General features: G+C 48.2%; 1 protein-coding gene across 1 annotated transcript in view; it reads left to right on the top strand.

Annotated features, from left to right (window-relative positions):
• Positions 1 to 3,923: 3,923 nt before the first annotated feature.
• The window catches only part of CD151 (CD151 molecule (Raph blood group)), a 31,723-nt gene continuing 24,363 nt past the window's right edge, over positions 3,924 to 11,283 (top strand). The window contains exon 1 of the mRNA XM_042814681.1: positions 3,924 to 4,009. The gene's annotated coding sequence lies outside the window, so the exon portion shown is untranslated. The remainder of the gene's footprint in view (positions 4,010 to 11,283) is intronic.

Genomic DNA, 11,283 nt, shown 5'->3' with positions numbered 1-11,283 from the left:
TGTTTGTGTTGAATTTTTTTTCAGGAGTTGCAAGAGATTCAGCCTCACTTGATTTAGTTGCCTGCTGCAGCATGTAGTGCTCAGGAAGGGTTGAGAAGTGTGTTCCTGGTGGTGATATGTATAGGAGACTTGTAAGTAATAAGCAAGGAGTGAGTGGATGAGAAACCCTTGTTTCCAGAGAAGCACAGGAGCAATTCATCTGCTGTCTTATTTTTTCTCTTTAAAACAGCCAGAGTCTGAGTCTGGATGATCAGGGAAGGCAGGGCAGGGGGAATTAAGGAGATGCTTCCCCAGAGTCTGAGGCCAGCGTAGAGCTTTCAAACACAGCACATTGTCTCCTTGTATCTATGCTTGTAGAACCAGACATATTTAATAACGCTCATGCATCCTGTTCACCAGAGTTAGGAATTTCATAGCTCTTAGACCTTGTACCCCATATTTATTTCAACATGTCAGTGTCTTACAGAAGTATCTATACATAGCTCTGGCCACAGAAATTATTACTCATTTCCCTTGCTATAAACAAACAACACGGGAAGTAGTGCACTGTAACTTTTTTTAGCAGGAACAGGGGTGAACTTTTGTTTTGCCTATGATAAAGTGGCACAGAGGTTGGACAGCAGTAAGCACTAGGGTGTGTTTTATACTGGATGGTGTAATGGTGTTTTGTTGGTTTCCTGGACAGTATTTACATTTCCTATTGGAAGACCTAGACACTCACAACCGAAGAAGCAGAAGAGCCCTTGACTCTGTGTATCCACTCCTTTGTAATAACTAAAACATTGGTGTGCTATCACTGCTATTTTCATGAAAGAAGTCCAACACACAGCACCATACCAGCTACTATGAAGACAATAAATGAGATTCCAGCCAAAACCAAGACAGTGTGAGAATTTCTCCTGTTGCTGAATGGAGATCCTGGGAGAAGCCACACTCTTCGAGTGACTGTTGGCAACTCCAATATAAGCAAAAAGCAAATAACAGGGACATCCTGAGGTGGTATGAGATTATGGATGAAAAACTGACTGCCTGAGAGCTTATTGCTGCACTGCATTGGCTGCAGTCTCTTGGTGGACAGGTGACTTTTTGCACATAATCTATAAAGCATTTTGGAAATGTATCACGAGAAAGTACACTTCTTATGGCCTCAAAGCTTATGCTGGCCCATGCAGCAGTGCACCTGTGTATACAATCGGGCTAAGAGCAAAGAAGAAAAAAAACAGCTGCTCTGACAAGCCCCCACAGTCCCATAAAGTTCTTGCACGCAGGCAAGGGGACCCTGCTTTGCCTTGTGTTTCACTCATCTCTTTCATGTTAATATGCTAAGGATAAACATAACAGGATTAGCCTGACAGCATCTCTTTGGCAGGCCAAAATAGGGATGAAGAGAGAGCATTAAGCCGTGGTGCTAAGTTTAAAGCTTTCCCACGGGACAAATGAAGGAATCACAAAAGGCCTTGGATGTTTGTTTGTTTTTTCCTATGACTGTGATAGGTGAGACGGGGGTAAAGCTCAGGGAATGATAAATAGCATTGCTAGAAAACCCCTGTAAGAGGACAGATGAGGATCTTGATTCTCTGCTGTTTTACTGTCACTTCTACTTGAGCGTGTTGGAGACGTGACAGCATTTTCCACTCATCTCATGTGCTGCATTCTTGGGGCTGGAGGCTCAGTGGTGTTGACCCAGAGTGCCTGGAAAGAAACTGGGCAATGCAGGACCCCGCTTGCAAAGGTTTATCATCAATCAGTGATAAAGCACACGCACCCAGCTTTTGGCTGTGGCTTTATGGAGTGCTTTTGCTCTTTCCAGGCAAGCTTGTTCCTGAGGTGCTGCTCATAGGAATTTCACAACTGCGTAGTGGCTCACCAGTTGCCCTAGAGCCACTTTATTCCAGCAGCTTAAACTCCAAGAGATCCATCCACAGACATTTAATCAGTGCCTTTGGGTCTCTCCTGGATTATTTTCTCTTCTATTACCCTCTACTGTTAATATATTTTCTCTCTTTTTACTTATTAATTACTTAGTCCATATATAAAACAAATACTTCATGTCTGGATATAGATGTATCTTGGAACTCATGCTATGTACCTTTAAATACTTCATTTGAAAATCTCTTGGCTCCAGTAGATCCACTGTACTGCAGCTCAGTGCTTTGGTAGTTCGTTGAGCTGCTGTCAGTCTGCTCATTACTTATCTGCCTGTTAATGAGCCATGCTGAAATTTCAGTTGGTGCAGCTACAATAATCTGGATCCAGATTCCTCGAGCCCCTGAGGCACGCTTTAAACATCTCAAGCCAAGCAGTTTAATATGGCCTGATTCTGCGAGCAGAAGATTAGCTGCATGCTTCTTTAGAAGTGACTAGGCCACAGTAGAACTGGCCAGATAAAATTAGTTGTTTTTCAAGATAAAGATATATCTAATTAATTGTTTACAGAGGTTGCATTTGCGCAGTTCTGGGCAGAGGTGGTGGTGATGGCTCCTACAGGTGAGCACTGAAACAGCAAAGTGTTGCAGTGTAAATCCCTGCATGACACAACCGTGCTACTGGACTCCTGCATATTCCTGAGGGACTGGGGAAAAGGGGACACTGTGGTATAGCTCATGATTATCTGCAGGCTTTCCTTTTTCTTGCCCTGCCCAGCTCTGTGTGAAGTGAGCTGTTGTCTGCTGATTTTGGTCTAACACAGCCCCTGTTCTTTGAACGTGCCCCTTCCCTCTGACTCACTGCAAACTGGATGATGGTGAACATCATCAGAGCAAAAGTGCTGAGAAGTGAGTCTCTCCTAGCAGTCCACACAGAACTTCTTAGGCTGTCCATCTTGGTCTGTTGCCTTAAAGAGTGTGGTATCCGTTGAATAATTGAATACTCACTGAAAAAAGATGAAGAAGAGGGGGCTCAGGGGAGACCTTATCTCTCTCTACAGTGACCTGAAAGGAGGTTATGGCATGGTGGGGGTCAGCCTCTTCTCCCAGGAACAGTGATAGGATGATATGGGGAGGTTCAGGTTGGATATTAGGAAAAAATTCTTAGAAAAAGCGGTGGGGCAGTGGCACAGGCTGCCCAGGGAGGTGGTGCAATCATCATCCCTGGACGTGTACAAGAAAAGGGTAGATGTGGCACTGAGGGATGAGGTCAGTGGGCATGGTGGGGTTGGCTGGGGGTTGGACTTGGTCATCTTAGAGGTCTTTTCCAACAGGAATGATTCTATGAAGTGACTGGGTACATGGGACCCTAGTTAAGGCACAGTAGAGGACAACAACCAGTAGGCCCTCAACTGGCCTTTTCCCTCACTCCCTGCTCAGCTCTCATCCCTTCCCAGCCAGCCCTAAGAAACTGAGACTGCTCAGTCTCTGAGGGGAGCAGGTGGGGTTTCCCTTCCTGCAGATCCCAGCGGGCTGCTAACTGCGGTATTTGGACCGAAGTTGAAATGAGGTAATGGAAGGATGAGGCAATGTGCCAGTCAGGGCTTGATCTCAATGTGCAGGATGTCTCCTGGAAAGATCTTTAACCAGCAGCTCTGACGCCTCTAAAAAGGGAAAGGCTTGGAAAAAGAAGAGCTCGTGTTCTTCACAACGTGGTGCCTGCGGCCATGGGAACGGCGGGTGAGGTAAAGGCGGCGGGAGGCAGAGGTCGCTGCCGCAGGGCGCGCTTTCGCGCTTGCACAGTGCGCCGAGACCGCGCCGCAGGCACTGCAGGTGGACGGAAATCGGGGTGCTTTGTTTTACAAAAAAAAAAAAAAATATTTTATTCTATTTTTCGAAGCCGCAGGGGCTCCGACAACACATGCCGGCCGCCGGGCGGACTGTACGTGAGGGCTCTCTGCCGAGGCACCGCCCGCTGGGCGTCCCGGGGCTGGGCCGGGCCGGGCGAGCCGTGCCGCCCTTCTCCCCTCCCTCCCCGCTTCCTGCCGTGCTCCCTTCCCTCCCTCCCTCCCTCTCTCTCCGCTCGGCAGGTCGGGGCGCGAGGCGGCGCGGAGCACGGCGGTCCGGCGCGGTGCCGCTGAGGGGTGAGGCGGGGCGCCCCGAAATGGCGGACGGACGGGGTGTGAGGGGGGAGCGGCGCGCGGGGCTCCCCGCGGCCGGTAGCGCTGTGTGGCGCGGGGCGGGAAGCGGCGAGGGGGCAGTGCGTGGGGGCTGCCGGCCGGGAGGCGGCGTGTGCGTGCGTGTGTGTTTGTGTGTATTTGTGTGTTTGTTTGTGTGTGTGCGTGGTGCCCGTGGTGTCCGAGGGCCGACTCCGTTCTTTCCCCTTGAAAGGTGTTTTTCTTGTCCTGCCCCTACTTCAACTTGTAGGGCTGCTAGAGGCAGAGGATGGGGAGAGTGGGGCCGGCTAGGAGTCCGGGCGATGTCCCGCTGCCTTCACGTGGAGCTGGGTCAGTGCTGCGCTGTGTCCCTCGCCGTGAGGGCTCTCCCGGTAGTCTCTGCTGTGTTGTCTTACAAAGACTGCAAACTGCTGTACGTTTAACAACAAAGTAAAATCTGGTTCTTCTCAGGGACGTCCATGATCAACCTGTTGCGGTGTCCTGCTGTATCTTGACGAGCCCTAGAAGCTTACGCTTGCCCAGAGCATCCCTCGAAGCGCCCCTCCCTCATGTCCCTCACGCGCTGCCTTTCTTTCTGTGAGAGCTCGAGCGGTGTCTGCTAGAACAGGGGGTCAGTAAATGTCATCACCTACCAGAGGTGGTGCCCAGGGGCTGCCATTTTCTTGAACCAGTTTTGAAGCACGGCCCTTTTTCAAAAGATGTTTCAATTGCCCTGGGTGAGGTTGTTGCCTAGACTCTTAAGGGATCTTTGGTGCTATAGATGCTGTCTGGGTGTTGCTGGAGCTGGAGAGTCTGTCTCAGGCAGATGTCCTTCCCCATCCTGCTTGACTGCTATTGCTGTCAAACGATGATTGCTTGAGATGAGGAGAGCATAGCGTGGCTCTTTTGAGCTGTTATAGGCTGAAATGAAGAGGAAAAGAACTGTTTCAAATATGTCTCAGCACTGAGCAAGCTTGGTCTCAGTAAGTTTGGTGGTGGACAAAATGAGTGATAGACTGAGCAGGACTGCTTGAACATGGGAGGTGACTGAGTTCATATAAACTGAGTGTCTAGTAGTCTTTAGCATAAACTGAGGTCTACTTTTCTATCATTATCTCAGGCTTTCATGAGTAAAAGCTACCATTTTAAGGAAATCTCTTTGGCACCTCTGTTTGATGTAGCACGTCATTCATCTGTGTGGGGAGTGGCTCTTCACTAAGCTCTATTTCATGGAGAAGAAAAAGGATCTGTCCTTCATGCTAGTCATAGTTAAGAGCTGTGACGCTCTGCTAGAGGATGCTGTAGGTAACAAAAACTGCATGAGCTCAAGGTAAACTAGAAAAGCAGGTGCAAATTTTTTTCTGAAGGAGTTTGTACATAGGACAGGATCCCGATCCAAAAACTGTTGGGATCTTGGGAATATTTGGGACAACATCACTTGGAGTTTATCACTTAGAGTTTTACCAGAGATGGCAGCCTGTCAAAGAGAGGTGTCCAGCATGTGCGGGTCTTTGCTCTGGCTTGCTACAGCTGCTCAAAGATGCTGGTATTTCAAGCCAGATATCCTTGCTGAGAGCTTGGGTTGTGAGTGGAAGCAGCCGGCAGCCTTTGAGCTCCTCTGTGTAAGTACCCTGAGATTACATCCTTGCTCTGTAGTGTCCTGATGTCCTTGTGTTCCTGTTATGGACATCTTTTTATCCACATGCCTTATTTCTGCAAAAAACATCTTGTTCTGAAAGTTCCATCAGCTACCCGATGCATGTGACTTCTGTTAAATAATAGTTTCTTGGTAGAGTCTTTCTGTAATAGGGGAGAATTATTGGTCTCAGCTGCCTGGTGAAAGTCCTGGCAGTCCTTGCTCTACATTGGGCTCAGTAAACAATAAGAACATATCTTGTCTGTTTGTTTGGAATAATGTCCCATGTGTGACAGCTGTTCATGTTTCACTCTGGAGTCCAAAGTGGTTAGTCCTTCCTGCCACATTTTCCTCCTATCTCAAGGCAGGTGTACTATGGGAGGACTTGCTTTTAGGGACAGTGCGAAGAGCAGAGCACTTGAGAAGGAGGAGCTTTGATAGCAAGACTGAAACTGTGGCTCTCCTCTAGAACCTATGATAGAAGCCATCTTCTGAGTTACCTAAGAGCACCACCCTAAAAAGATTTTTCATAAATGCTTTGGCTTCCCAGCATTTTTTTTGTGCAGAACGAAAGCACCATGCCAGTTTGGAAGCAAGTAGGAAACAGGCACAGCAATTTGGCCTAAGTCTGTGCTTGAGATAAACACGACCACATTTCCTGCCCTTCAGGGTTTCACTCAGTGATTTGTGCCGTCATTAGTGCTGTGTAGGATGAACAGCAGCAGCCCTTTGCAGCATTGCTTTTCCTTTTGCTGCCAGGTAGTTCTACTAAAAGCAAAACGCGTCTCGTTCTGTCAGACTGCAGCATGACACAGGAGAGATGAACTGCCTCACTTCACTCCCATTGACTGCCAACCCCTTGCAGCCTGTGCAGCATCAGCAGCTTTGCTGATCAGTGTGAGATTTTGTGGCCGTGACCCCTGCTAGTGCGGTTTGGCGCGCTGTCTTGCCATGTACTGCCTGTGTTGTTCCTGCTTGTCTGCAGAATTGTTGTGTTCCTCTCTTCTTCCCACGGCCCCTTTTCTTCCTCCAAACAGCACACGACGAATCCAGCCTTGAGTGCTGCCATACTGCTGCTGTGCTGGCTTACGCTTCATGTTGCTTCTTTGTGAGTGCAGTAAGGCATACATTGTCAAAGCCCTGGCTCTGCAAAGGACATTTCTGGTGTGGCCTCCTCAAATTTTTGCTATTGGGTGGGAGAGATTCTTCAGCAAGGGGGTGGAAGAAAGCTGCTTGTATCCCTTTGTGAAGCAAAAATTCTAGGTGGGGGTGGCTGATGGCGTGGTATCTATCTGCTAAGAAGTTTCCAAGGAACATTCCGTATTATTCACGGCTAGTCACAGTTATAGTGCAAATCTGTGGCTGTTTCCTTTGCACACACGCAGACCAAGGAACAATTCTCTTGCTTTTGAGGAAGCTGTGAAGGAGTTCTGAGCTATGTGTCGCATAGTTGGTTGACCATGGTAAATTCACTTCTGTGAAGTCTGGCTTCTGTTTCGAACAATCTTGTCTGGTGTTTCCAGGTCTCTTGTAACGCAATCATGTTGTTCCTGTGATTTTTCTTGTGCCTTCTGCCAAAGAATAAAGCTTTGAGAGATAAAATGTGGAAGTACCAGATGTGAAAAACAAAAATAGGGGAGCTTTGCTGTTTCACGTTCAAGTCTACTGCTACTGTCCTCAGTGGCTTTGTCAGTCTGGTTCTTTAAAGCTCATGAAGAGACCCTCCTGCACTCCCCAGCTGTATCTCTGCTCTTGGACTTGACACTAGGTATCTCCAGCTGCTCCCTGACCACTTGTACCAACTGGTGAGGTCATGGAAAGCTGGAGGGAGGGTGACTCCTGGAAATTACAGCACATCCCTACTTCCTTGGCTGCGAGGAATGGAAACCAAGTCTTCCTGGTTGTTTAAAATCCTCTAGATCCTTCTGGTGAAGATCAGGTCTCCTTCCTTCTCTCTTCTTCATCCTTCCTTTCAAACTCTGAACACGATTTTCCTCTTGCTGCAGCAACATGCACTTTGACAGAACTTTCCCCCAAGAGTGGTGACCATCTCTCCAATCTGGAAGAAACGCCCCTTTCTGTGCCTGAAGCTCGAGTGTGGAGGGAGGGACTGGAAGGGAAGGGCTGCAGGATGCAGATGAGGTGATCTGTCTGGTCTGCAGAGAGCACCTGCACCATCCCTCCCGAGGGCACAGAAGCCATTTGCTGCCAGCTCTTGGTAGATATCAGCACTGTAACAGCAGCACTGATGAGCATCTCGGCAGTGCTCAGCTCCTTCCCCCGTCAGGCCCCTCTGCGTGTGATCTCAACAGCCTGGCATCTGGGGGAATGTTTTCAATCAGTCCTATTAATCCCGAGTCCTGGCTGCTATACTGTAATAAAATTCTAGGCAGAATGAGCAGGAGGATAATTGCTGCTTTGCACTCCTGATATTTCATGTCAAAATAAGAGAGGTGGGAGCTGCGTTTGTGTATGAGTGGCTCCGTCTGTGTTTCTCACACAAATTGCTCTTGCTGGTCAGGTGCTTATGGTTTTCCCTGCTAGCTGGACATGTGCCAGAGTTAGAAAGGGTGTAAATTTAAGTAGCTGGTGGCACATGTATGTGTGTATAGTGTGCATTTTTTGATGCCAGCAGTGCTGGATGCTAGTGATGTTTATCTAGATAGATGGGAAAGTACATCAGGAATTAATGTTCTGCAGAGGTTAATGGAATACTTAACAGCTATATAACTTCAGTTGGATATTGACCCACAGCCACTGTCAGCAGAGTGCAGACCACCAAATACAGTTTTAATCATGCAGTGAGCTCCGTGGTACGAATTCTAGGCTGCATCCATACAGGCTGCCACTGAGTTGCTTGTCATACCTACTGCTGAGCACGAGTGTGAAAGGCGAGAGTGCATCCAAGTGAGGATGTGGGAAGCAGCGTGGTGAGAGGAAACAAAACATCTTGGGAAAGGCTGGAAGTGAGAAGTGTGGGAGGTGTGAGGAGGGATGTTGCTCAGAACCACAGGTTGTTCCTGCTGGTTTCTCCTGACAAAGGCCCATTATTGCTGAGCCAGGAATAGGTGACATCAAACGCTTGGCACTGACTGTTGTTTCTTATCTATTGCTGGTACTGGGTCTGAATGCAGAAGGAGCAAAGTTCACTTTTGCAGCCCCAGGGAAACAGAACAAAGCAGCGGGAGCTGGGGCAGCAGAAAGAGTTGCCAGGCTCTACCTGGATGTCTGTACTCAAATGGATTTTATCCCTGTAGCTGTGGAGTGCAAGATGCGTGCTCATTAGAAGCTGCGTGGTTGTGCTGAATTATGCAATGTTTCCCATGTATCTTTGCTGTCAAAAGAGTGGGAGATGCAGTAGGAAAAAGATCTGGGTGAGTTGAAATTATATCTGATGCCTCACCCTAGAACACTTCCCCCTTACGTGGGAGAAGTAGACAGGAGAAACACCAAGAGGCTAATTACTGTTTTGCACTTCATGTACTATGTGCCAAATGAAGTTGGGTTTTGGGGTCTGGACCGTGTTTGGGTATGACCAGGTTGGTCCATGTTTCTAACCACAACTCCTTTGGCTGGTCAGGTGATTGTGGTCCTCCCCTGCCAGCTGGAAGAGTGCAGTACAGGTCTGTAGGTGTGCTTCAGGTAGCAGTGCAATCAGCTATTGGATGGAGGTGGCTCCTTAGAAAGGTATAAGCATAAGCAGCCACTAGTGGAAGCAGATTGCTGGTCTTGTGGGACGAGGTGGGGTGGTCAGGAAGATTAACAGCTTGGCAGCTGGTTAGATACAAACTCTGGCTTACCAGCCTCGTATACACAGAAGGTTTTAGGCTTGTACTGGCTTTGTATATTTATACTTTCGGCTCTGTACATCACCCAGCAAACTGGTCACTTGTGAATGTAACTGGACTGCAAACAATGGATTATTTGACTTTTCCATTGGTTAAATTCACTTCAACCAAGAGATGTTTGGGGTAGGAATTTCTGGAGGGGAGGTTTCTGTTGTGTTTGAGCCTTAATGGCCTGTTGTCTGCTAATCTGCCAGAGCAAGAGCAGCAATGTCTGCTTGGTTGTTCTCAGAGTGCACTGATCCTCAGTGACCCCAGCAGCCCAACATTAGAGAAAATAAGGGGGAAGCACAGATCCAGTCCATTTTACACACTGTGGGAGCCAGCATGTGGATGCCATTCATGCTGGCATGTCTGGCATGGCAGCCCGTGAGCGTGGAGGAGGCAGGCGTGAGTCACAGCTTGTGAATGTCAGTATCTCTTCTCAGCCTTGGTGGAATCCAGAGGGGAGGAGTTCATGCCCCCGTATCAACCCCCATGTTGCCCTGGAGACAGAGGTGATGTTTCATTTCGCTTCGTGGTGGCCGTAAGCTGCAGGCAGAGCTCCAAGGGTGACTGCGGGGAGCCACCTAAACTGTCCATCTGTTCCGTAAACATAAACTCTGCACATGTTTGGGGAAGCGCTGGGCTTTGTGCTTGTCAATACGATTCGTTCAGCACAGAAGGGGTGGCTCTGGTGCAGTGTGGGAGCACTGCTTACTGAGGAGTGGTGCCACCAGCTAGCAGAAGAATGTCTGCCTTAAGTTCTCCCCTCACTATATGGAGAGCAGAGCAGCCCTCTCTCACCCTTGTGAGAGATGTGGCTTAGATGAGAGTTCTGCGAGAGGTGAGATGGGTGATTTGTGATTTGCCACAGCCTGCTGTAGCCTGCAATTTACCTTGTCATCTTGAGGAGGATTTTTTTCTTTCCACTTTTATGCATAGGACCTCTTCGTACATTTGAGGAGGAGGAACTGTTGGGCTGCTAACTGCTGTGCCTCTGAGTGGTGGGTTGCTGTCTCATTCCTGCTCCTGAGAGGGGAACATACAAGCATATTGCTCAGCTCCTGTGATGTGCTAGGGAACGAGCTTAACAAAGCCTGCTCTGTTCATTGCCAGGGCTTACCTCTGGTGTGTTCCCAGGCAGGAAAAAAGGGAATTTAAAGCCACTGTACTTACAAGGAAAAATCCTGGCTGTTGATCTCACCTTAGAGTTGGTCAGGGTATTGAGGAAATGTGGTTCTTGACTCACAGCTGTGCCATAAAGAATTTGCAGGGAAGGAAAAGCAGACAGCTGCAAGGGAACACTGCTTACTCTGGTGTCAAGATGTTTGCCATCTTCCTATCACAGAGGAAAATGCTCTGCTGATGCTTTTTACCAAGTGCAAAGTAGTAGTCCAAAGCCTGAGCATATGCCAGTGACATTTGAAGAGGCTCCTAAAGGAACAATGTATGTGGTTACTCCCATTTCTTGAAGTGTTTTTTGAGTCATCCTGCTATTTGAGAGTTAATCCAAGTTGTCCTAGACAGGTAGGATGGACTACTTTAAGCCTTTAAAATTACAACCTTTGAAATAGTGGGAAGTCAAATGAGATTATATGGTCCCTCTAGACGTGAAAATTGGCTCTGCAGGGAGGGGGGGTGAAAAAGAATTAGGTATCAAACTCCTTTTAAGCTTTCATGTAACAAGGCTTGTTCGTACAGTGCTGGAATCACCTGAAGGCGTGAGGAAGTAATCCACGGCAGGATTTTTTAGCTGCATCTGAAATGCAGCCTCTGTGTGCTGACGCCTGTTAGAGGAA

Source organism: Centrocercus urophasianus, unplaced genomic scaffold, assembly GCF_019232065.1.
Source record: "Centrocercus urophasianus isolate 14NV4802_14NV808 unplaced genomic scaffold, USGS_Curo_1.0 seq_14, whole genome shotgun sequence".
In the NCBI taxonomy this organism is placed as follows: domain Eukaryota; kingdom Metazoa; phylum Chordata; class Aves; order Galliformes; family Phasianidae; genus Centrocercus; species Centrocercus urophasianus.
Note: the sequence above shows the minus strand (reverse complement) of the source record. Positions and strands in the feature narration are given on the sequence as shown.